The sequence below is a fragment of the Pelobates fuscus genome, chromosome 3 (genome assembly GCF_036172605.1).
Source record: "Pelobates fuscus isolate aPelFus1 chromosome 3, aPelFus1.pri, whole genome shotgun sequence".
NCBI classification, from domain to species: domain Eukaryota; kingdom Metazoa; phylum Chordata; class Amphibia; order Anura; family Pelobatidae; genus Pelobates; species Pelobates fuscus.
This window is the reverse complement of record NC_086319.1, coordinates 396118432-396143695: the sequence shown is the minus strand read 5'-3', so window position 1 is coordinate 396143695 and position 25264 is coordinate 396118432. Positions and strand designations below refer to the sequence as shown.

The following is a 25264-nucleotide window of genomic DNA, read 5'->3' as shown; positions in this document are numbered from 1 at the left end:
ACCTGTTTTGACAAAAAGGGAGTAAAGCAAAAAAAAGGAGGAACCCATAAAATGACACGCTAAAGGAACAGGGGGACTCTATTTTTGGTTCCCGACTCCTAGTTTAAAATCCACAGGTTTCATTTGAAACAATCAGGAATCCTGCAGCATGTCAAATCTACCTACTGTAGATGAGCAGGACTTTTCCCGTTTTGACCATCAACATAATGAAATAACGCAAGTACGGGATATATGGATTATATATGCTAAGCCTGCTTTTTATCCAACTCTGGTATGACAAGAGATCTGTGCTTACTCTTCTCCAAAGCAAAAGCAGCATGACCCCGACGTGATTTGAACATGCAACCTTCTGATCTGGAGTCAGACGCGCTACCGTTGCGCCACGAGGTCTCATTGTAAAGGTGGACGTGGTCGTCAACAGAGTAGCCAACAAAGGTAGGTTTTTTTCCCCCACCGACATAAAATTAGATAGATTCTGACAAATTAAATATTCAGCCTAAAGAGGAAAGAAAATAAGTACTTTTCTTTTCAGCACAATACCACTGTAATTGAAGGCAAAGCCAAACAGAAAGGCACTGCACCAGCTAGCCAGTATCTGTGTTTGTGGCCATGTGAAGCCATACCGGTTTAATTACATTACAATGGAACATGCAAATGCTGGGGTGAATCGTGCATGGTGTGGAATTCTCCACGTGACTTACTCTTTGCTAGCTTTATATTTAGGACAATTTATGGCCTCTTTCAAGTGAGAAGAAAGATGTTAAATTCTCTTCCTAAAGAAGGTGTTTTATGGAATTCAGTAGATGTATTTGAGGATGGCCTCGATGTTCTTGTGGCAAAGCTGGAAACTATGCCACTTTAGTATCTAAAGTGGGTATTGTAGCACAGCTTGTTGATCCAAGGAGAAATCGGAATGCACATCTGGAGTTCTAAAGGAATCCTGCTGCCCAACTTGGGGCACAATTGAAAATGACTTCAGGTCTTTCTTTTTTTCCTTTCTCCTTCTTTTGGAACAACAAGGGGAAGAAGGGTGGGTGAAATGTTGAAGCTGAGTCTTCTTTTCATCCTGCATTACTTTTCTAACTTTCTGTGTTACTGTTCCATTTTCAAAGATCAAATGAGTATGCAACAAGTGCATTTCCATGTCCACATAAGTTGCACGTTGTGGCAAATAAGGAAGCGGTATTTAAACGGCGTGATACGTTTATTCATCCACAGAAGGCTGGAAGAAAAAAAGAGCCTGATGGCAGCGGTGGGATTCGAACCCACGCCCCCGAAGAGACTGGAGCCTTAATCCAGCGCCTTAGACCGCTCGGCCACGCTACCTGCGCAAAATCCCTGTGGCTGCGTACTCAAAACACGCACGCCATTTGGGAGCGTTCTGATCATTTCATTTTCTTTCTTGTCAAAAGGTTGCAAGTCCTGACAATATCTTTCCACACTCATGCAGCACTGCTGGCGGCATAGGTCATTTAGAACGCCTTCACCTCTACAAGACCGCAAAAACACAAGAAAACTAGATCAATGCTAAAATATTACACATCCCCCTCTATTTATTCTCACACAGAAAGAGTTTAAAGCGCAAGTTCCTCATTTTACATTCAGGTGAAATCTGCTAGCATGTCAAATGACCACCAACAGGTGCAAACAAAAGATAACAATTCAACACCAGCATAGGGAAAGTGCTGTCCTCCAGTATTCAGCATTCAAATGCTGCCTCTAGGAAATCGATTCATTAACCTGTTTTGACAAAAAGGGAGTAAAGCAAAAAAAAGGAGGAACCCATAAAATGACACGCTAAAGGAACAGGGGGACTCTATTTTTGGTTCCCGACTCCTATTTTAAAATCCACAGGATTCATTTGAAACAATCAGGAATCCTGCAGCATGTCAAATCTACCTACTGTAGATGAGCAGGACTTTTCCCGTTTTGACCATCAACATGATGAAATAACGCAAGTACGGGATATATGGATTATATATGCTAAGCCTGCTTTTTATCCAACTCTGGTATGACAAGAGATCTGTGCTTACTCTTCTCCAAAGCAAAAGCAGCATGACCCCGACGTGATTTGAACACGCAACCTTCTGATCTGGAGTCAGACGCGCTACCGTTGCGCCACGAGGTCTCATTGTAAAGGTGGACGTGGTCGTCAACAGAGTAGCCAACAAAGGTAGGTTTTTTTCCCCCACCGACATAAATTTAGATAGATTCTGACAAATTAAATATTCAGCCTAAAGAGGAAAGAAAATAAGTACTTTTCTTTTCAGCACAATACCACTGTAATTGAAGGCAAAGCCAAACAGAAAGGCACTGCACCAGCTAGCCAGTATCTGTGTTTGTGGCCATGTGAAGCCATACCGGTTTAATTACATTACAATGGAACATGCAAATGCTGGGGTGAATCGTGCATGGTGTGGAATTCTCCACGTGACTTACTCTTTGCTAGCTTTATATTTAGGACAATTTATGGCCTCTTTCAAGTGAGAAGAAAGATGTTAAATTCTCTTCCTAAAGAAGGTGTTTTATGGAATTCAGTAGATGTATTTGAGGATGGCCTCGATGTTCTTGTGGCAAAGCTGGAAACTATGCCACTTTAGTATCTAAAGTGGGTATTGTAGCACAGCTTGTTGATCCAAGGAGAAATCGGAATGCACATCTGGAGTTCTAAAGGAATCCTGCTGCCCAACTTGGGGCACAATTGAAAATGACTTCAGGTCTTTCTTTTTTTCCTTTCTCCTTCTTTTGGAACAACAAGGGGAAGAAGGGTGGGTGAAATGTTGAAGCTGAGTCTTCTTTTCATCCTGCATTACTTTTCTAACTTTCTGTGTTACTGTTCCATTTTCAAAGATCAAATGAGTATGCAACAAGTGCATTTCCATGTCCACATAAGTTGCACGTTGTGGCAAATAAGGAAGCGGTATTTAAACGGCGTGATACGTTTATTCATCCACAGAAGGCTGGAAGAAAAAAAGAGCCTGATGGCAGCGGTGGGATTCGAACCCACGCCCCCGAAGAGACTGGAGCCTTAATCCAGCGCCTTAGACCGCTCGGCCACGCTACCTGCGCAAAATCCCTGTGGCTGCGTACTCAAAACACGCACGCCATTTGGGAGCGTTCTGATCATTTCATTTTCTTTCTTGTCAAAAGGTTGCAAGTCCTGACAATATCTTTCCACACTCATGCAGCACTGCTGGCGGCATAGGTCATTTAGAACGCCTTCACCTCTACAAGACCGCAAAAACACAAGAAAACTAGATCAATGCTAAAATATTACACATCCCCCTCTATTTATTCTCACACAGAAAGAGTTTAAAGCGCAAGTTCCTCATTTTACATTCAGGTGAAATCTGCTAGCATGTCAAATGACCACCAACAGGTGCAAACAAAAGATAACAATTCAACACCAGCATAGGGAAAGTGCTGTCCTCCAGTATTCAGCATTCAAATGCTGCCTCTAGGAAATCGATTCATTAACCTGTTTTGACAAAAAGGGAGTAAAGCAAAAAAAAGGAGGAACCCATAAAATGACACGCTAAAGGAACAGGGGGACTCTATTTTTGGTTCCCGACTCCTATTTTAAAATCCACAGGATTCATTTGAAACAATCAGGAATCCTGCAGCATGTCAAATCTACCTACTGTAGATGAGCAGGACTTTTCCCGTTTTGACCATCAACATGATGAAATAACGCAAGTACGGGATATATGGATTATATATGCTAAGCCTGCTTTTTATCCAACTCTGGTATGACAAGAGATCTGTGCTTACTCTTCTCCAAAGCAAAAGCAGCATGACCCCGACGTGATTTGAACACGCAACCTTCTGATCTGGAGTCAGACGCGCTACCGTTGCGCCACGAGTTCTCATTGTAAAGGTGGACGTGGTCGTCAACAGAGTAGCCAACAAAGGTAGGTTTTTTTCCCCCACCGACATAAAATTAGATAGATTCTGACAAATTAAATATTCAGCCTAAAGAGGAAAGAAAATAAGTACTTTTCTTTTCAGCACAATACCACTGTAATTGAAGGCAAAGCCAAACAGAAAGGCACTGCACCAGCTAGCCAGTATCTGTGTTTGTGGCCATGTGAAGCCATACCGGTTTAATTACATTACAATGGAACATGCAAATGCTGGGGTGAATCGTGCATGGTGTGGAATTCTCCACGTGACTTACTCTTTGCTAGCTTTATATTTAGGACAATTTATGGCCTCTTTCAAGTGAGAAGAAAGATGTTAAATTCTCTTCCTAAAGAAGGTGTTTTATGGAATTCAGTAGATGTATTTGAGGATGGCCTCGATGTTCTTGTGGCAAAGCTGGAAACTATGCCACTTTAGTATCTAAAGTGGGTATTGTAGCACAGCTTGTTGCTCCAAGGAGAAATCGGAATGCACATCTGGAGTTCTAAAGGAATCATGCTGCCCAACTTGGGGCACAATTGAAAATGACTTCAGGTCTTTCTTTTTTTCCTTTCTCCTTCTTTTGGAACAACAAGGGGAAGAAGGGTGGGTGAAATGTTGAAGCTGAGTCTTCTTTTCATCCTGCATTACTTTTCTAACTTTCTGTGTTACTGTTCCATTTTCAAAGATCAAATGAGTATGCAACAAGTGCATTTCCATGTCCACATAAGTTGCACGTTGTGGCAAATAAGGAAGCGGTATTTAAACGGCGTGATACGTTTATTCATCCACAGAAGGCTGGAAGAAAAAAAGAGCCTGATGGCAGCGGTGGGATTCGAACCCACGCCCCCGAAGAGACTGGAGCCTTAATCCAGCGCCTTAGACCGCTCGGCCACGCTACCTGCGCAAAATTCCTGTGGCTGCGTACTCAAAACACGCACGCCATTTGGGAGCGTTCTGATCATTTCCTTTTCTTTCTTGTCAAAAGGTTGCAAGTCCCGACAATATCTTTCCACACTCATGCAGCACTGCTGGCGGCATAGGTCATTTAGAACGCCTTCACCTCTACAAGACCGCAAAAACACAAGAAAACTAGATCAATGCTAAAATATTACACATCCCCCTTTATTTATTCTCACACAGAAAGAGTTTAAAGCGCAAGTTCCTCATTTTACATTCAGGTGAAATCTGCTAGCATGTCAAATGACCACCAACAGGTGCAAACAAAAGATAACAATTCAACACCAGCATAGGGAAAGTGCTGTCCTCCAGTATTCAGCATTCAAATGCTGCCTCTAGGAAATCGATTCATTAACCTGTTTTGACAAAAAGTTAGTAAAGCAAAAAAAAAGGAGGAACCCATAAAATGACACGCTAAAGGAACAGGGGGACTCTATTTTTGGTTCCCGACTCCTATTTTAAAATCCACAGGATTCATTTGAAACAATCAGGAATCCTGCAGCATGTCAAATCTACCTACTGTAGATGAGCAGGACTTTTCCCGTTTTGACCATCAACATAATGAAATAACGCAAGTACGGGATATATGGATTATATATGCTAAGCCTGCTTTTTATCCAACTCTGGTATGACAAGAGATCTGTGCTTACTCTTCTCCAAAGCAAAAGCAGCATGACCCCGACGTGATTTGAACACGCAACCTTCTGATCTGGAGTCAGACGCGCTACCGTTGCGCCACGAGGTCTCATTGTAAAGGTGGACGTGGTCGTCAACAGAGTAGCCAACAAAGGTAGGTTTTTTTCCCCCACCGACATAAAATTAGATAGATTCTGACAAATTAAATATTCAGCCTAAAGAGGAAAGAAAATAAGTACTTTTCTTTTCAGCACAATACCACTGTAATTGAAGGCAAAGCCAAACAGAAAGGCACTGCACCAGCTAGCCAGTATCTGTGTTTGTGGCCATTTGAAGCCATACCGGTTTAATTACATTACAATGGAACATGCAAATGCTGGGGTGAATCGTGCATGGTGTGGAATTCTCCACGTGACTTACTCTTTGCTAGCTTTATATTTAGGACAATTTATGGCCTCTTTCAAGTGAGAAGAAAGATGTTAAATTCTCTTCCTAAAGAAGGTGTTTTATGGAATTCAGTAGATGTATTTGAGGATGGCCTCGATGTTCTTGTGGCAAAGCTGGAAACTATGCCACTTTAGTATCTAAAGTGGGTATTGTAGCACAGCTTGTTGATCCAAGGAGAAATCGGAATGCACATCTGGAGTTCTAAAGGAATCCTGCTGCCCAACTTGGGGCACAATTGAAAATGACTTCAGGTCTTTCTTTTTTTCCTTTCTCCTTCTTTTGGAACAACAAGGGGAAGAAGGGTGGGTGAAATGTTGAAGCTGAGTCTTCTTTTCATCCTGCATTACTTTTCTAACTTTCTGTGTTACTGTTCCATTTTCAAAGATCAAATGAGTATGCAACAAGTGCATTTCCATGTCCACATAAGTTGCACGTTGTGGCAAATAAGGAAGCGGTATTTAAACGGCGTGATACGTTTATTCATCCACAGAAGGCTGGAAGAAAAAAAGAGCCTGATGGCAGCGGTGGGATTCGAACCCACGCCCCCGAAGAGACTGGAGCCTTAATCCAGCGCCTTAGACCGCTCGGCCACGCTACCTGCGCAAAATTCCTGTGGCTGCGTACTCAAAACACGCACGCCATTTGGGAGCGTTCTGATCATTTCCTTTTCTTTCTTGTCAAAAGGTTGCAAGTCCCGACAATATCTTTCCACACTCATGCAGCACTGCTGGCGGCATAGGTCATTTAGAACGCCTTCACCTCTACAAGACCGCAAAAACACAAGAAAACTAGATCAATGCTAAAATATTACACATCCCCCTTTATTTATTCTCACACAGAAAGAGTTTAAAGCGCAAGTTCCTCATTTTACATTCAGGTGAAATCTGCTAGCATGTCAAATGACCACCAACAGGTGCAAACAAAAGATAACAATTCAACACCAGCATAGGGAAAGTGCTGTCCTCCAGTATTCAGCATTCAAATGCTGCCTCTAGGAAATCGATTCATTAACCTGTTTTGACAAAAAGTTAGTAAAGCAAAAAAAAAGGAGGAACCCATAAAATGACACGCTAAAGGAACAGGGGGACTCTATTTTTGGTTCCCGACTCCTATTTTAAAATCCACAGGATTCATTTGAAACAATCAGGAATCCTGCAGCATGTCAAATCTACCTACTGTAGATGAGCAGGACTTTTCCCGTTTTGACCATCAACATAATGAAATAACGCAAGTACGGGATATATGGATTATATATGCTAAGCCTGCTTTTTATCCAACTCTGGTATGACAAGAGATCTGTGCTTACTCTTCTCCAAAGCAAAAGCAGCATGACCCCGACGTGATTTGAACACGCAACCTTCTGATCTGGAGTCAGACGCGCTACCGTTGCGCCACGAGGTCTCATTGTAAAGGTGGACGTGGTCGTCAACAGAGTAGCCAACAAAGGTAGGTTTTTTTCCCCCACCGACATAAAATTAGATAGATTCTGACAAATTAAATATTCAGCCTAAAGAGGAAAGAAAATAAGTACTTTTCTTTTCAGCACAATACCACTGTAATTGAAGGCAAAGCCAAACAGAAAGGCACTGCACCAGCTAGCCAGTATCTGTGTTTGTGGCCATGTGAAGCCATACCGGTTTAATTACATTACAATGGAACATGCAAATGCTGGGGTGAATCGTGCATGGTGTGGAATTCTCCACGTGACTTACTCTTTGCTAGCTTTATATTTAGGACAATTTATGGCCTCTTTCAAGTGAGAAGAAAGATGTTAAATTCTCTTCCTAAAGAAGGTGTTTTATGGAATTCAGTAGATGTATTTGAGGATGGCCTCGATGTTCTTGTGGCAAAGCTGGAAACTATGCCACTTTAGTATCTAAAGTGGGTATTGTAACACAGCTTGTTGATCCAAGGAGAAATCGGAATGCACATATGGAGTTCTAAAGGAATCCTGCTGCCCAACTTGGGGCACAATTGAAAATGACTTCAGGTCTTTCTTTTTTTCCTTTCTCCTTCTTTTGGAACAACAAGGGGAAGAAGGGTGGGTGAAATGTTGAAGCTGAGTCTTCTTTTCATCCTGCATTACTTTTCTAACTTTCTGTGTTACTGTTCCATTTTCAAAGATCAAATGAGTATGCAACAAGTGCATTTCCATGTCCACATAAGTTGCACGTTGTGGCAAATAAGGAAGCGGTATTTAAACGGCGTGATACGTTTATTCATCCACAGAAGGCTGGAAGAAAAAAAGAGCCTGATGGCAGCGGTGGGATTCGAACCCACGCCCCCGAAGAGACTGGAGCCTTAATCCAGCGCCTTAGAGCGCTCTGCCACGCTACCTGCGCAAAATCCCTGTGGCTGCGTACTCAAAACACGCACGCCATTTGGGAGCGTTCTGATCATTTCATTTTCTTTCTTGTCAAAAGGTTGCAAGTCCCGACAATATCTTTCCACACTCATGCAGCACTGCTGGCGGCGTAGGTCATTTAGAACGCCTTCACCTCTACAAGACCGCAAAAACACAAGAAAACTAGATCAATGCTAAAATATTACACATCCCCCTCTATTTATTCTCACACAGAAAGAGTTTAAAGCGCAAGTTCCTCATTTTACATTCAGGTGAAATCTGCTAGCATGTCAAATGACCACCAACAGGTGCAAACAAAAGATAACAATTCAACACCAGCATAGGGAAAGTGCTGTCCTCCAGTATTCAGCATTCAAATGCTGCCTCTAGGAAATCGATTCATTAACCTGTTTTGACAAAAAGGGAGTAAAGCAAAAAAAGGAGGAACCCATAAAATGACACGCTAAAGGAACAGGGGGACTCTATTTTTGGTTCCCGACTCCTAGTTTAAAATCCACAGAATTCATTTGAAACAATCAGGAATCCTGCAGCATGTCAAATCTACCTACTGTAGATGAGCAGGACTTTTCCCGTTTTGACCATCAACATAATGAAATAACGCAAGTACGGGATATATGGATTATATATGCTAAGCCTGCTTTTTATCCAACTCTGGTATGACAAGAGATCTGTGCTTACTCTTCTCCAAAGCAAAAGCAGCATGACCCCGACGTGATTTGAACACGCAACCTTCTGATCTGGAGTCAGACGCGCTACCGTTGCGCCACGAGGTCTCATTGTAAAGGTGGACGTGGTCGTCAACAGAGTAGCCAACAAAGGTAGGTTTTTTTCCCCCACCGACATAAAATTAGATAGATTCTGACAAATTAAATATTCAGCCTAAAGAGGAAAGAAAATAAGTACTTTTCTTTTCAGCACAATACCACTGTAATTGAAGGCAAAGCCAAACAGAAAGGCACTGCACCAGCTAGCCAGTTTCTGTGTTTGTGGCCATGTGAAGCCATACCGGTTTAATTACATTACAATGGAACATGCAAATGCTGGGGTGAATCGTGCATGGTGTGGAATTCTCCACGTGACTTACTCTTTGCTAGCTTTATATTTAGGACAATTTATGGCCTCTTTCAAGTGAGAAGAAAGATGTTAAATTCTCTTCCTAAAGAAGGTGTTTTATGGAATTCAGTAGATGTATTTGAGGATGGCCTCGATGTTCTTGTGGCAAAGCTGGAAACTATGCCACTTTAGTATCTAAAGTGGGTATTGTAGCACAGCTTGTTGATCCAAGGAGAAATCGGAATGCACATCTGGAGTTCTAAAGGAATCCTGCTGCCCAACTTGGGGCACAATTGAAAATGACTTCAGGTCTTTCTTTTTTTCCTTTCTCCTTCTTTTGGAACAACAAGGGGAAGAAGGGTGGGTGAAATGTTGAAGCTGAGTCTTCTTTTCATCCTGCATTACTTTTCTAACTTTCTGTGTTACTGTTCCATTTTCAAAGATCAAATGAGTATGCAACAAGTGCATTTCCATGTCCACATAAGTTGCACGTTGTGGCAAATAAGGAAGCGGTATTTAAACGGCATGATACGTTTATTCATCCACAGAAGGCTGGAAGAAAAAAAGAGCCTGATGGCAGCGGTGGGATTCGAACCCACGCCCCCGAAGAGACTGGAGCCTTAATCCAGCGCCTTAGACCGCTCGGCCACGCTACCTGCGCAAAATCCCTGTGGCTGCGTACTCAAAACACGCACGCCATTTGGGAGCGTTCTGATCATTTCATTTTCTTTCTTGACACAAGGTTGCAAGTCCCGACAATATCTTTCCACACTCATGCAGCACTGCTGGCGGCATAGGTCATTTAGAACGCCTTCACCTCTACAAGACCGCAAAAACACAAGAAAACTAGATCAATGCTAAAATATTACACATCCCCCTCTATTTATTCTCACACAGAAAGAGTTTAAAGCGCAAGTTCCTCATTTTACATTCAGGTGAAATCTGCTAGCATGTCAAATGACCACCAACAGGTGCAAACAAAAGATAACAATTCAACACCAGCATAGGGAAAGTGCTGTCCTCCAGTATTCAGCATTCAAATGCTGCCTCTAGGAAATCGATTCATTAACCTGTTTTGACAAAAAGTTAGTAAAGCAAAAAAAAGGAGGAACACATAAAATGACACGCTAAAGGAACAGAGGGACTCTATTTTTGGTTCCCGACTCCTATTTTAAAATCCACAGGATTCATTTGAAACAATCAGGAATCCTGCAACATGTCAAATCTACCTACTGTAGATGAGCAGGACTTTTCCCGTTTTGACCATCAACATAATGAAATAACGCAAGTACGGGATATATGGATTATATATGCTAAGCCTGCTTTTTATCCAACTCTGGTATGACAAGAGATCTGTGCTTACTCTTCTCCAAAGCAAAAGCAGCATGACCCCGACGTGATTTGAACACGCAACCTTCTGATCTGGAGTCAGACGCGCTAGCGTTGCGCCACGTGGTCTCATTGTAAAGGTGGACGTGGTCGTCAACAGAGTAGCCAACAAAGGTAGGTTTTTTTCCCCCACCGACATAAAATTAGATAGATTCTGACAAATTAAATATTCAGCCTAAAGAGGAAAGAAAATAAGTACTTTTCTTTTCAGCACAATACCACTGTAATTGAAGGCAAAGCCAAACAGAAAGGCACCGCACCAGCTAGCCAGTTTCTGTGTTTGTGGCCATGTGAAGCCATACCGGTTTAATTACATTACAATGGAACATGCAAATGCTGGGGTGAATCGTGCATGGTGTGGAATTCTCCACGTGACTTACTCTTTGCTAGCTTTATATTTAGGACAATTTATGGCCTCTTTCAAGTGAGAAGAAAGATGTTAAATTCTCTTCCTAAAGAAGGTGTTTTATGGAATTCAGTAGATGTATTTGAGGATGGCCTCGATGTTCTTGTGGCAAAGCTGGAAACTATGCCACTTTAGTATCTAAAGTGGGTATTGTAACACAGCTTGTTGATCCAAGGAGAAATCGGAATGCACATATGGAGTTCTAAAGGAATCCTGCTGCCCAACTTGGGGCACAATTGAAAATGACTTCAGGTCTTTCTTTTTTTCCTTTCTCCTTCTTTTGGAACAACAAGGGGAAGAAGGGTGGGTGAAATGTTGAAGCTGAGTCTTCTTTTCATCCTGCATTACTTTTCTAACTTTCTGTGTTACTGTTCCATTTTCAAAGATCAAATGAGTATGCAACAAGTGCATTTCCATGTCCACATAAGTTGCACGTTGTGGCAAATAAGGAAGCGGTATTTAAACGGCGTGATACGTTTATTCATCCACAGAAGGCTGGAAGAAAAAAAGAGCCTGATGGCAGCGGTGGGATTCGAACCCACGCCCCCGAAGAGACTGGAGCCTTAATCCAGCGCCTTAGACCGCTCGGCCACGCTACCTGCGCAAAATCCCTGTGGCTGCGTACTCAAAACACGCACGCCATTTGGGAGCGTTCTGATCATTTAATTTTCTTTCTTGTCAAAAGGTTGCAAGTCCCGACAATATCTTTCCACACTCATGCAGCACTGCTGGCGGCATAGGTCATTTAGAACGCCTTCACCTCTACAAGACCGCAAAAACACAAGAAAACTAGATAAATGCTAAAATATTACACATCCCCCTCTATTTATTCTCACACAGAAAGAGTTTAAAGCGCAAGTTCCTCATTTTACATTCAGGTGAAATCTGCTAGCATGTCAAATGACCACCAACAGGTGCAAACAAAAGATAACAATTCAACACCAGCATAGGGAAAGTGCTGTCCTCCAGTATTCAGCATTCAAATGCTGCCTCTAGGAAATCGATTCATTAACCTGTTTTGACAAAAAGTTAGTAAAGCAAAAAAAAAGGAGGAACCCATAAAATGACACGCTAAAGGAACAGGGGGACTCTATTTTTGGTTCCCGACTCCTATTTTAAAATCCACAGGATTCATTTGAAACAATCAGGAATCCTGCAGCATGTCAAATCTACCTACTGTAGATGAGCAGGACTTTTCCCGTTTTGACCATCAACATAATGAAATAACGCAAGCACGGGATATATGGATTATATATGCTAAGCCTGCTTTTTATCCAACTCTGGTATGACAAGAGATCTGTGCTTACTCTTCCTCCAAAGCAAAAGCAGCATGACCCCGACGTGATTTGAACACGCAACCTTCTGATCTGGAGTCAGACGCGCTACCGTTGCGCCACGAGGTCTCATTGTAAAGGTGGACGTGGTCGTCAACAGAGTAGCCAACAAAGGTAGTTTTTTTTCCCCCACCGACTTAAAATTAGATAGATTCTGACAAATTAAATATTCAGCCTAAAGAGGAAAAAAAAATAAGTACTTTTCTTTTCAGCACAATACCACTGTAATTGAAGGCAAAGCCAAACAGAAAGGCACCGCACCAGCTAGCCAGTTTCTGTGTTTGTGGCCATGTGAAGCCATACCGGTTTAATTACATTACAATGGAACATGCAAATGCTGGGGTGAATCGTGCATGGTGTGGAATTCTCCATGTGACTTACTCTTTGCTAGCTTTATATTTAGGACAATTTATGGCCTCTTTCAAGTGAGAAGAAAGATGTTAAATTCTCTTCCTAAAGAAGGTGTTTTATGGAATTCAGTAGATGTATTTGAGGATGGCCTCGATGTTCTTGTGGCAAAGCTGGAAACTATGCCACTTTAGTATCTAAAGTGGGTATTGTAACACAGCTTGTTGATACAAGGAGAAATCGGAATGCACATATGGAGTTCTAAAGGAATCCTGCTGCCCAACTTGGGGCACAATTGAAAATGACTTCAGGTCTTTCTTTTTTCCTTTCTCCTTCTTTTGGAACAACAAGGGGAAGAAGGGTGGGTGAAATGTTGAAGCTGAGTCTTCTTTTCATCCTGCATTACTTTTCTAACTTTATGTGTTACTGTTCCATATTCAAAGATCAAATGAGTATGAAACAAGTGCACTTCCATGTCCACATAAGTTGCACGTTGTGGCAAATAAGGAAGCGGTATTTAAACGGCGTGATACGTTTATTCATCCACAGAAGGCTGGAAGAAAAAAAAGAGCCTGATGGCAGCGGGGGGATTCGAACCCACGCCCCCGAATAGACTGGAGCCTTAATCCAGCGACTTAGACCGCTCGGCCACGCTACCTGCGCAAAATCCCTGTGGCTGCGTACTCAAAACACGCACGCCATTTGGGAGCGTTCTGATCATTTCATTTTCTTTCTTGTCAAAAGGTTGCAAGTCCCGACAATATCTTTCCACACTCATGCAGCACTGCTGGCGGCATAGGTCATTTAGAACGCCTTCACCTCTACAAGACTGCAAAAACACAAGAAAACTAGATCAATGCTAAAATATTACACATCCCCCTCTATTTATTCTCACACAGAAAGAGTTTAAAGCGCAAGTTCCTCATGTTACATTCAGGTGAAATCTGCTAGCGTGTCAAATGACCACCAACAGGTGCAAACAAAAGATAACAATTCAACACCAGCATAGGGAAAGTGCTGTCCTCCAGTATTCAGCATTCAAATGCTGCCTCTAGGAAATCGATTCATTAACCTGTTTTGACAAAAAGGGAGTAAAGCAAAAAAAAGGAGGAACCCATAAAATGACACGCTAAAGGAACAGGGGGACTCTATTTTTGGTTCCCGACTCCTAGTTTAAAATCCACAGGATTCATTTGAAACAATCAGGAATCCTGCAGCATGTCAAATCTACCTACTGTAGATGAGCAGGACTTTTCCCGTTTTGACCATCAACATAATGAAATAACGCAAGTACGGGATATATGGATTATATATGCTAAGCCTGCTTTTTATCCAACTCTGGTATGACAAGAGATCTGTGCTTACTCTTCTCCAAAGCAAAAGCAGCATGACCCCGACGTGATTTGAACACGCAACCTTCTGATCTGGAGTCAGACGCGCTACCGTTGCGCCACAAGGTCTCATTGTAAAGGTGGACGTGGTCGTCAACAGAGTAGCCAACAAAGGTAGTTTTTTCCCCCCACCGACATAAAATTAGATAGATTCTGACAAATTAAATATTCAGCCTAAAGAGGAAAGAAAATAAGTACTTTTCTTTTCAGCACAATACCACTGTAATTGAAGGCAAAGCCAAACAGAAAGGCACTGCACCAGCTAGCCAGTATCTGTGTTTGTGGCCATGTGAAGCCATACCGGTTTAATTACATTACAATGGAACATGCAAATGCTGGGGTGAATCGTGCATGGTGTGGAATTCTCCACGTGACTTACTCTTTGCTAGCTTTATATTTAGGACAATTTATGGCCTCTTTCAAGTGAGAAGAAAGATGTTAAATTCTCTTCCTAAAGAAGGTGTTTTATGGAATTCAGTAGATGTATTTGAGGATGGCCTCGATGTTCTTGTGGCAAAGCTGGAAACTATGCCACTTTAGTATCTAAAGTGGGTATTGTAGCACAGCTTGTTGATCCAAGGAGAAATCGGAATGCACATATGGAGTTCTAAAGGAATCCTGCTGCCCAACTTGGGGCACAATTGAAAATGACTTCAGGTCTTTCTTTTTTTCCTTTCTCCTTCTTTTGGAACAACAAGGGGAAGAAGGGTGGGTGAAATGTTGAAGCTGAGTCTTCTTTTCATCCTGCATTACTTTTCTAACTTTCTGTGTTACTGTTCCATTTTCAAAGATCAAATGAGTATGCAACAAGTGCATTTCCATGTCCACATAAGTTGCACGTTGTGGCAAATAAGGAAGCGGTATTTAAACGGCATGATACGTTTATTCATCCACAGAAGGCTGGAAGAAAAAAAGAGCCTGATAGCAGCGGTGGGATTCGAACCCATGCCCTCGAAGAGACTGGAGCCTTAATCCAGCGCCTTAGACCGCTCGGCCACGCTACCTGCGCAAAATCCCTGTGGCTGCGTACTCAAAACACGCACGCCATTTGGGAGCGTTCTGATCATTTCATTTTCTTTCTTGTCAAAAGGTTGCAAGTCCCGACAATATCTTTCCACACTCATGCAGCACTGCTGGCGGCATAGGTCATTTAGAACGCCTTCACCTCTACAAGACCGCAAAAACACAAGAAAACTAGATCAATGCTAAAATATTACACATCCCCCTCTATTTATTCTCACACAGAAAGAGTTTAAAGCGCAAGTTCCTCATTTTACATTCAGGTGAAATCTGCTAGCATGTCAAATGACCACCAACAGGTGCAAACAAAAGATAACAATTCAACACCAGCATAGGGAAAGTGCTGTCCTCCAGTATTCAGCATTCAAATGCTGCCTCTAGGAAATCGATTCATTAACCTGTTTTGACAAAAAGGGAGTAAAGCAAAAAAAAGGAGGAACCCATAAAATGACACGCTAAAGGAACAGGGGGACTCTATTTTTGGTTCCCGACTCCTAGTTTAAAATCCACAGGATTCATTTGAAACAATCAGGAATCCTGCAACATGTCAAATCTACCTACTGTAGATGAGCAGGACTTTTCCCGTTTTGACCATCAACATAATGAAATAACGCAAGTACGGGATATATGGATTATATATGCTAAGCCTGCTTTTTATCCAACTCTGGTATGACAAGAGATCTGTGCTTACTCTTCTCCAAAGCAAAAGCAGCATGACCCCGACGTGATTTGAACACGCAACCTTCTGATCTGGAGTCAGACGCGCTAGCGTTGCGCCACAAGGTCTCATTGTAAAGGTGGACGTGGTCGTCAACAGAGTAGCCAACAAAGGTAGTTTTTTTTCCCCCACCGACATAAAATTAGATAGATTCTGACAAATTAAATATTCAGCCTAAAGAGGAAAGAAAATAAGTACTTTTCTTTTCAGCACAATACCACTGTAATTGAAGGCAAAGCCAAACAGAAAGGCACTGCACCAGCTAGCCAGTATCTGTGTTTGTGGCCATGTGAAGCCATACCGGTTTAATTACATTACAATGGAACATGCAAATGCTGGGGTGAATCGTGCATGGTGTGGAATTCTCCACGTGACTTACTCTTTGCTAGCTTTATATTTAGGACAATTTATGGCCTCTTTCAAGTGAGAAGAAAGATGTTAAATTCTCTTCCTAAAGAAGGTGTTTTATGGAATTCAGTAGATGTATTTGAGGATGGCCTCGATGTTCTTGTGGCAAAGCTGGAAACTATGCCACTTTAGTATCTAAAGTGGGTATTGTAACACAGCTTGTTGATCCAAGGAGAAATCGGAATGCACATATGGAGTTCTAAAGGAATCCTGCTGCCCAACTTGGGGCACAATTGAAAATGACTTCAGGTCTTTCTTTTTTTCCTTTCTCCTTCTTTTGGAACAACAAGGGGAAGAAGGGTGGGTGAAATGTTGAAGCTGAGTCTTCTTTTCATCCTGCATTACTTTTCTAACTTTCTGTGTTACTGTTCCATTTTCAAAGATCAAATGAGTATGCAACAAGTGCATTTCCATGTCCACATAAGTTGCACGTTGTGGCAAATAAGGAAGCGGTATTTAAACGGCGTGATACGTTTATTCATCCACAGAAGGCTGGAAGAAAAAAAGAGCCTGATGGCAGCGGTGGGATTCGAACCCACGCCCCCGAAGAGACTGGAGCCTTAATCCAGCGCCTTAGACCGCTCGGCCACGCTACCTGCGCAAAATCCCTGTGGCTGCGTACTCAAAACACGCACGCCATTTGGGAGCGTTCTGATCATTTCATTTTCTTTCTTGTCAAAAGGTTGCAAGTCCTGACAATATCTTTCCACACTCATGCAGCACTGCTGGCGGCATAGGTCATTTAGAACGCCTTCACCTCTACAAGACCGCAAAAACACAAGAAAACTAGATCAATGCTAAAATATTACACATCCCCCTCTATTTATTCTCACACAGAAAGAGTTTAAAGCGCAAGTTCCTCATTTTACATTCAGGTGAAATCTGCTAGCATGTCAAATGACCACCAACAGGTGCAAACAAAAGATAACAATTCAACACCAGCATAGGGAAAGTGCTGTCCTCCAGTATTCAGCATTCAAATGCTGCCTCTAGGAAATCGATTCATTAACCTGTTTTGACAAAAAGGGAGTAAAGCAAAAAAAAGGAGGAACCCATAAAATGACACGCTAAAGGAACAGGGGGACTCTATTTTTGGTTCCCGACTCCTAGTTTAAAATCCACAGAATTCATTTGAAACAATCAGGAATCCTGCAGCATGTCAAATCTACCTACTGTAGATGAGCAGGACTTTTCCCGTTTTGACCATCAACATAATGAAATAACGCAAGTACGGGATATATGGATTATATATGCTAAGCCTGCTTTTTATCCAACTCTGGTATGACAAGAGATCTGTGCTTACTCTTCTCCAAAGCAAAAGCAGCATGACCCCGACGTGATTTGAACACGCAACCTTCTGATCTGGAGTCAGACGCGCTACCGTTGCGCCACGAGGTCTCATTGTAAAGGTGGACGTGGTCGTCAACAGAGTAGCCAACAAAGGTAGGTTTTTTTCCCCCACCGACATAAAATTAGATAGATTCTGACAAATTAAATATTCAGCCTAAAGAGGAAAGAAAATAAGTACTTTTCTTTTCAGCACAATACCACTGTAATTGAAGGCAAAGCCAAACAGAAAGGCACTGCACCAGCTAGCCAGTATCTGTGTTTGTGGCCATGTGAAGCCATACCGGTTTAATTACATTACAATGGAACATGCAAATGCTGGGGTGAATCGTGCATGGTGTGGAATTCTCCACGTGACTTACTCTTTGCTAGCTTTATATTTAGGACAATTTATGGCCTCTTTCAAGTGAGAAGAAAGATGTTAAATTCTCTTCCTAAAGAAGGTGTTTTATGGAATTCAGTAGATGTATTTGAGGATGGCCTCGATGTTCTTGTGGCAAAGCTGGAAACTATGCCACTTTAGTATCTAAAGTGGGTATTGTAGCACAGCTTGTTGATCCAAGGAGAAATCGGAATGCACATCTGGAGTTCTAAAGGAATCCTGCTGCCCAACTTGGGGCACAATTGAAAATGACTTCAGGTCTTTCTTTTTTTCCTTTCTCCTTCTTTTGGAACAACAAGGGGAAGAAGGGTGGGTGAAATGTTGAAGCTGAGTCTTCTTTTCATCCTGCATTACTTTTCTAACTTTCTGTGTTACTGTTCCATTTTCAAAGATCAAATGAGTATGCAACAAGTGCATTTCCATGTCCACATAAGTTGCACGTTGTGGCAAATAAGGAAGCGGTATTTAAACGGCGTGATACGTTTATTCATCCACAGAAGGCTGGAAGAAAAAAAGAGCCTGATGGCAGCGGTGGGATTCGAACCCACGCCCCCGAAGAGACTGGAGCCTTAATCCAGCGCCTTAGAGCGCTCTGCCACGCTACCTGCGCAAAATCCCTGTGGCTGCGTACTCAAAACACGCACGCCATTTGGGAGCGTTCTGATCATTTCATTTTCTTTCTTGTCAAAAGGTTGCAAGTCCCGACAATATCTTTCCACACTCATGCAGCACTGCTGGCGGCGTAGGTCATTTAGAACGCCTTCACCTCTACAAGACCGCAAAAACACAAGAAAACTAGATCAATGCTAAAATATTACACATCCCCCTCTATTTATTCTCACACAGAAAGAGTTTAAAGCGCAAGTTCCTCATTTTACATCCAGGTGAAATCTGCTAGCATGTCAAATGACCACCAACAGGTGCAAACAAAAGATAACAATTCAACACCAGCATAGGGAAAGTGCTGTCCTCCAGTATTCAGCATTCAAATGCTGCCTCTAGGAAATCGATTCATTAACCTGTTTTGACAAAAAGGGAGTAAAGCAAAAAAAAGGAGGAACCCATAAAATGACACGCTAAAGGAATAGGGGGACTCTATTTTTGGTTCCCGACTCCTAGTTTAAAATCCACAGAATTCATTTGAAACAATCAGGAATCCTGCAGCATGTCAAATCTACCTACTGTAGATGAGCAGGACTTTTCCCGTTTTGACCATCAACATAATGAAATAACGCAAGTACGGGATATATGGATTATATATGCTAAGCCTGCTTTTTATCCAACTCTGGTATGACAAGAGATCTGTGCTTACTCTTCTCCAAAGCAAAAGCAGCATGACCCCGACGTGATTTGAACACGCAACCTTCTAATCTGGAGTCAGACGCGCTACCGTTGCGCCACGTGGTCTCATTGTAAAGGTGGACGTGGTCGTCAACAGAGTAGCCAACAAAGGTAGGTTTTTTTCCCACACCGACATAAAATTAGATAGATTCTGACAAATTAAATATTCAGCCTAAAGAGGAAAGAAAATAAGTACTTTTCTTTTCAGCACAATACCACTGTAATTGAAGGCAAAGCCAAACAGAAAGGCACCGCACCAGCTAGCCAGTTTCTGTGTTTGTGGCCATGTGAAGCCATACCGGTTTAATTACATTACAATGGAACATGCAAATGCTGGGGTGAATCGTGCATGGTGTGGAATTCTCCACGTGACTTACTCTTTGCTAGCTTTATATTTAGGACAATTTATGGCCTCTTTCAAGTGAGAAGAAAGATGTTAAATTCTCTTCCTAAAGAAGGTGTTTTATGGAATTCAGTAGATGTATTTGAGGATGGCCTCGATGTTCTTGTGGCAAAGCTGGAAACTATGCCACTTTAGTATCTAAAGTGGGTATTGTAACACAGCTTGTTGATCCAAGGAGAAATCGGAATGCACATATGGAGTTCTAAAGGAATCCTGCTGCCCAACTTGGGGCACAATTGAAAATGACTTCAGGTCTTTCTTTTTTTCCTTTCTCCTTCTTTTGGAACAACAAGGGGAAGAAGGGTGGGTGAAATGTTGAAGCTGAGTCTTCTTTTCATCCTGCATTACTTTTCTAACTTTCTGTGTTACTGTTCCATTTTCAAAGATCAAATGAGTATGCAACAAGTGCATTTCCATGTCCACATAAGTTGCACGTTGTGGCAAATAAGGAAGCGGTATTTAAACGGCGTGATACGTTTATTCATCCACAGAAGGCTGGAAGAAAAAAAGAGCCTGATGGCAGCGGTGGGATTCGAACCCACGCCCCCGAAGAGACTGGAGCCTTAATCCAGCGCCTTAGACCGCTCGGCCACGCTACCTGCGCAAAATCCCTGTGGCTGCGCAAAATCCCTGTGGCTGCGTACTCAAAACACGCACGCCATTTGGGAGCGTTCTGATCATTTCATTTTCTTTCTTGTCAAAAGGTTGCAAGTCCCGACAATATCTTTCCACACTCATGCAGCACTGCTGGCGGCATAGGTCATTTAGAACGCCTTCACCTCTACAAGACCGCAAAAACACAAGAAAACTAGATCAATGCTAAAATATTACACATCCCCCTCTATTTATTCTCACACAGAAAGAGTTTAAAGCGCAAGTTCCTCATGTTACATTCAGGTGAAATCTGCTAGCGTGTCAAATGACCACCAACAGGTGCAAACAAAAGATAACAATTCAACACCAGCATAGGGAAAGTGCTGTCCTCCAGTATTCAGCATTCAAATGCTGCCTCTAGGAAATCGATTCATTAACCTGTTTTGACAAAAAGGGAGTAAAGCAAAAAAAAGGAGGAACCCATAAAATGACACGCTAAAGGAACAGGGGGACTCTATTTTTGGTTCCCGACTCCTAGTTTAAAATCCACAGGATTCATTTGAAACAATCAGGAATCCTGCAGCATGTCAAATCTACCTACTGTAGATGAGCAGGACTTTTCCCGTTTTGACCATCAACATAATGAAATAACGCAAGTACGGGATATATGGATTATATATGCTAAGCCTGCTTTTTATCCAACTCTGGAATGACAAGAGATCTGTGCTTACTCTTCTCCAAAGCAAAAGCAGCATGACCACGACGTGATTTGAACACGCAACCTTCTGATCTGGAGTCAGACGCGCTACCGTTGCGCCACGATGTCTCATTGTAAAGGTGGACGTGGTCGTCAACAGAGTAGCCAACAAAGGTAGGTTTTTTTCCCCCACCGACATAAAATTAGATAGATTGTGTCAAATTTAATATTCAGCCTAAAGAGGAAAGAAAATAAGTACTTTTCTTTTCAGCACAATACCACTGTAATTGAAGGCAAAGCCAAACAGAAAGGCACCGCACCAGCTAGCCAGTTTCTGTGTTTGTGGCCATGTGAAGCCATACCGGTTTAATTACATTACAATGGAACATGCAAATGCTGGGGTGAATCGTGCATGGTGTGGAATTCTCCATGTGACTTACTCTTTGCTAGCTTTATATTTAGGACAATTTATGGCCTCTTTCAAGTGAGAAGAAAGATGTTAAATTCTCTTCCTAAAGAAGGTGTTTTATGGAATTCAGTAGATGTATTTGAGGATGGCCTCGATGTTCTTGTGGCAAAGCTGGAAACTATGCCACTTTAGTATCTAAAGTGGGTATTGTAACACAGCTTGTTGATACAAGGAGAAATCGGAATGCACATATGGAGTTCTAAAGGAATCCTGCTGCCCAACTTGGGGCACAATTGAAAATGACTTCAGGTCTTTCTTTTTTCCTTTCTCCTTCTTTTGGAACAACAAGGGGAAGAAGGGTGGGTGAAATGTTGAAGCTGAGTCTTCTTTTCATCCTGCATTACTTTTCTAACTTTATGTGTTACTGTTCCATTTTCAAAGATCAAATGAGTATGAAACAAGTGCACTTCCATGTCCACATAAGTTGCACGTTGTGGCAAATAAGGAAGCGGTATTTAAACGGCGTGATACGTTTATTCATCCACAGAAGGCTGGAAGAAAAAAAGAGCCTGATGGCAGCGGTGGGATTCGAACCCACGCCCCCGAAGAGACTGGAGCCTTAATCCAGCGCCTTAGACCGCTCGGCCACGCTACCTGCGCAAAATCCCTGTGGCTGAGTACTCAAAACACGCACGCCATTTGGGAGCGTTCTGATCATTTCATTTTCTTTCTTGTCAAAAGGTTGCAAGATCCGACAATATCTTTCCACACTCATGCAGCACTGCTGGCGGCATAGGTCATTTAGAACGCCTTCACCTCTACAAGACCGCAAAAACACAAGAAAACTAGATCAATGCTAAAATATTACACATCCCCCTCTATTTATTCTCACACAGAAAGAGTTTAAAGCGCAAGTTCCTCATTTTACATTCAGGTGAAATCTGCTAGCATGTCAAATGACCACCAACAGGTGCAAACAAAAGATAACAATTCAACACCAGCATAGGGAAAGTGCTGTCCTCCAGTATTCAGCATTCAAATGCTGCCTCTAGGAAATCGATTCATTAACCTGTTTTGACAAAAAGGGAGTAAAGCAAAAAAAAGGAGGAACCCATAAAATGACACGCTAAAGGAACAGGGGGACTCTATTTTTGGTTCCCGACTCCTAGTTTAAAATCCACAGGATTCATTTGAAACAATCAGGAATCCTGCAGCATGTCAAATCTACCTACTGTAGATGAGCAGGACTTTTCCCGTTTTGACCATCAACATAATGAAATAACGCAAGTACGGGATATATGGATTATATATGCTAAGCCTGCTTTTTATCCAACTCTGGTATGACAAGAGATCTGTGCTTACTCTTCTCCAAAGCAAAAGCAGCATGACCCCGACGTGATTTGAACACGCAACCTTCTGATCTGGAGTCAGACGCGCTACCGTTGCGCCACGAGGTCTCATTGTAAAGGTGGACGTGGTCGTCAACAGAGTAGCCAACAAAGGTAGGTTTTTTTTCCCCCACCGACATAAAATTAGATAGATTCTGACAAATTAAATATTCAGCCTAAAGAGGAAAGAAAATAAGTACTTTTCTTTTCAGCACAATACCACTGTAATTGAAGGCAAAGCCAAACAGAAAGGCACTGCACCAGCTAGCCAGTATCTGTGTTTGGGGCCATGTGAAGCCGTACCGGTTTAATTACATTACAATGGAACATGCAAATGCTGGGGTGAATCGTGCATGGTGTGGAATTCTCCACGTGACTTACTCTTTGCTAGCTTTATATTTAGGACAATTTATGGCCTCTTTCAAGTGAGAAGAAAGATGTTAAATTCTCTTCCTAAAGAAGGTGTTTTATGGAATTCAGTAGATGTATTTGAGGATGGCCTCGATGTTCTTGTGGCAAAGCTGGAAACTATGCCACTTTAGTATCTAAAGTGGGTATTGTAATACAGCTTGTTGATCCAAGGAGAAATCGGAATGCACATATGGAGTTCTAAAGGAATCCTGCTGCCCAACTTGGGGCACAATTGAAAATGACTTCAGGTCTTTCATTTTTTCCTTTCTCCTTCTTTTGGAACAACAAGGGGAAGAAGGGTGGGTGAAATGTTGAAGCTGAGTCTTCTTTTCATCCTGCATTACTTTTCTAACTTTCTGTGTTACTGTTCCATTTTCAAAGATCAAATGAGTATGCAACAAGTGCATTTCCATGTCCACATAAGTTGCACGTTGTGGCAAATAAGGAAGCGGTATTTAAACGGCGTGATACGTTTATTCATCCACAGAAGGCTGGAAGAAAAAAAGAGCCTGATGGCAGCGGTGGGATTCGAACCCACGCCCCCGAAGAGACTGGAGCCTTAATCCAGCGCCTTAGACCGCTCGGCCACGCTACCTGCGCAAAATCCCTGTGGCTGCGTACTCAAAACACGCACGCCATTTGGGAGCGTTCTGATCATTTCATTTTCTTTCTTGTCAAAAGGTTGCAAGTCCCGACAATATCTTTCCACACTCATGCAGCACTGCTGGCGGCATAGGTCATTTAGAACGCCTTCACCTCTACAAGACCGCAAAAACACAAGAAAACTAGATCAATGCTAAAATATTACACATCCCCCTCTATTTATTCTCACACAGAAAGAGTTTAAAGCGCAAGTTCCTCATTTTACATTCAGGTGAAATCTGCTAGCATGTCAAATGACTACCAACAGGTGCAAACAAAAGATAACAATTCAACACCAGCATAGGGAAAGTGCTGTCCTCCAGTATTCAGCATTCAAATGCTGCCTCTAGGAAATCGATTCATTAACCTGTTTTGACAAAAAGTTAGTAAAGCAAAAAAAAAGGAGGAACCCATAAAATGACACGCTAAAGGAACAGGGGGACTCTATTTTTGGTTCCCAACTCCTATTTTAAAATCCACAGGATTCATTTGAAACAATCAGGAATCCTGCAGCATGTCAAATCTACCTACTGTAGATGAGCAGGACTTTTCCCGTTTTGACCATCAACATAATGAAATAACGCAAGTACGGGATATATGGATTATATATGCTAAGCCTGCTTTTTATCCAACTCTGGTATGACAAGAGATCTGTGCTTACTCTTCTCCAAAGCAAAAGCAGCATGACCCGAACATGATTTGAACACGCAACCTTCTGATCTGGAGTCAGACGCGCTACCGTTGCGCCACGAGGTCTCATTGTAAAGGTGGAGGTGGACGTGGTCGTCAACAGAGTAGCCAACAAAGGTAGGTTTTTTTTCCCCCACCGACATAAAATTAGATAGATTCTGACAAATTAAATATTCAGCCTAAAGAGGAAAGAAAATAAGTACTTTTCTTTTCAGCACAATACCACTGTAATTGAAGGCAAAGCCAAACAGAAAGGCACCGCACCAGCTAGCCAGTTTCTGTGTTTGTGGCCATGTGAAGCCATACCGGTTTAATTACATTACAATGGAACATGCAAATGCTGGGGTGAATCGTGCATGGTGTGGAATTCTCCACGTGACTTACTCTTTGCTAGCTTTATATTTAGGACAATTTATGGCCTCTTTCAAGTGAGAAGAAAGATGTTAAATTCTCTTCCTAAAGAAGGTGTTTTATGGAATTCAGTAGATGTATTTGAGGATGGCCTCGATGTTCTTGTGGCAAAGCTGGAAACTATGCCACTTTAGTATCTAAAGTGGGTATTGTAACACAGCTTGTTGATCCAAG

The 25264-nt window shown here is 42.1% G+C and overlaps 18 non-coding genes across 18 annotated transcripts; all 18 read right to left on the bottom strand.

Annotated features, from left to right (window-relative positions):
• Positions 1-1244: 1244 nt before the first annotated feature.
• TRNAL-AAG (transfer RNA leucine (anticodon AAG)) lies at positions 1245-1326 on the bottom strand. Its single transcript has one exon. It is a non-coding gene; the product is annotated as a tRNA-Leu (tRNA).
• Positions 1327-2056: 730 nt separating this feature from the next.
• On the bottom strand, positions 2057-2128 carry TRNAW-CCA (transfer RNA tryptophan (anticodon CCA)). Its single transcript has one exon. It is a non-coding gene; the product is annotated as a tRNA-Trp (tRNA).
• Positions 2129-2982: 854 nt separating this feature from the next.
• Positions 2983-3064, bottom strand: TRNAL-AAG (transfer RNA leucine (anticodon AAG)). The gene has a single exon. It is a non-coding gene; the product is annotated as a tRNA-Leu (tRNA).
• A 1656-nt stretch (positions 3065-4720) lies between these two features.
• Positions 4721-4802, bottom strand: TRNAL-AAG (transfer RNA leucine (anticodon AAG)). The gene has a single exon. It is a non-coding gene; the product is annotated as a tRNA-Leu (tRNA).
• A 731-nt stretch (positions 4803-5533) lies between these two features.
• TRNAW-CCA (transfer RNA tryptophan (anticodon CCA)) lies at positions 5534-5605 on the bottom strand. The gene has a single exon. It is a non-coding gene; the product is annotated as a tRNA-Trp (tRNA).
• Positions 5606-6459: 854 nt separating this feature from the next.
• TRNAL-AAG (transfer RNA leucine (anticodon AAG)) lies at positions 6460-6541 on the bottom strand. The gene has a single exon. It is a non-coding gene; the product is annotated as a tRNA-Leu (tRNA).
• A 731-nt stretch (positions 6542-7272) lies between these two features.
• Positions 7273-7344, bottom strand: TRNAW-CCA (transfer RNA tryptophan (anticodon CCA)). Its single transcript has one exon. It is a non-coding gene; the product is annotated as a tRNA-Trp (tRNA).
• Positions 7345-9009: 1665 nt separating this feature from the next.
• TRNAW-CCA (transfer RNA tryptophan (anticodon CCA)) lies at positions 9010-9081 on the bottom strand. The gene has a single exon. It is a non-coding gene; the product is annotated as a tRNA-Trp (tRNA).
• Positions 9082-9935: 854 nt separating this feature from the next.
• TRNAL-AAG (transfer RNA leucine (anticodon AAG)) lies at positions 9936-10017 on the bottom strand. Its single transcript has one exon. It is a non-coding gene; the product is annotated as a tRNA-Leu (tRNA).
• Positions 10018-11673: 1656 nt separating this feature from the next.
• On the bottom strand, positions 11674-11755 carry TRNAL-AAG (transfer RNA leucine (anticodon AAG)). The gene has a single exon. It is a non-coding gene; the product is annotated as a tRNA-Leu (tRNA).
• A 732-nt stretch (positions 11756-12487) lies between these two features.
• TRNAW-CCA (transfer RNA tryptophan (anticodon CCA)) lies at positions 12488-12559 on the bottom strand. The gene has a single exon. It is a non-coding gene; the product is annotated as a tRNA-Trp (tRNA).
• A 1667-nt stretch (positions 12560-14226) lies between these two features.
• TRNAW-CCA (transfer RNA tryptophan (anticodon CCA)) lies at positions 14227-14298 on the bottom strand. The gene has a single exon. It is a non-coding gene; the product is annotated as a tRNA-Trp (tRNA).
• Positions 14299-16889: 2591 nt separating this feature from the next.
• TRNAL-AAG (transfer RNA leucine (anticodon AAG)) lies at positions 16890-16971 on the bottom strand. The gene has a single exon. It is a non-coding gene; the product is annotated as a tRNA-Leu (tRNA).
• A 730-nt stretch (positions 16972-17701) lies between these two features.
• Positions 17702-17773, bottom strand: TRNAW-CCA (transfer RNA tryptophan (anticodon CCA)). The gene has a single exon. It is a non-coding gene; the product is annotated as a tRNA-Trp (tRNA).
• Positions 17774-20365: 2592 nt separating this feature from the next.
• TRNAL-AAG (transfer RNA leucine (anticodon AAG)) lies at positions 20366-20447 on the bottom strand. The gene has a single exon. It is a non-coding gene; the product is annotated as a tRNA-Leu (tRNA).
• A 1674-nt stretch (positions 20448-22121) lies between these two features.
• Positions 22122-22203, bottom strand: TRNAL-AAG (transfer RNA leucine (anticodon AAG)). The gene has a single exon. It is a non-coding gene; the product is annotated as a tRNA-Leu (tRNA).
• Positions 22204-22933: 730 nt separating this feature from the next.
• TRNAW-CCA (transfer RNA tryptophan (anticodon CCA)) lies at positions 22934-23005 on the bottom strand. Its single transcript has one exon. It is a non-coding gene; the product is annotated as a tRNA-Trp (tRNA).
• An 855-nt stretch (positions 23006-23860) lies between these two features.
• TRNAL-AAG (transfer RNA leucine (anticodon AAG)) lies at positions 23861-23942 on the bottom strand. The gene has a single exon. It is a non-coding gene; the product is annotated as a tRNA-Leu (tRNA).
• Between the last annotated feature and the right edge of the window lie 1322 nt (positions 23943-25264).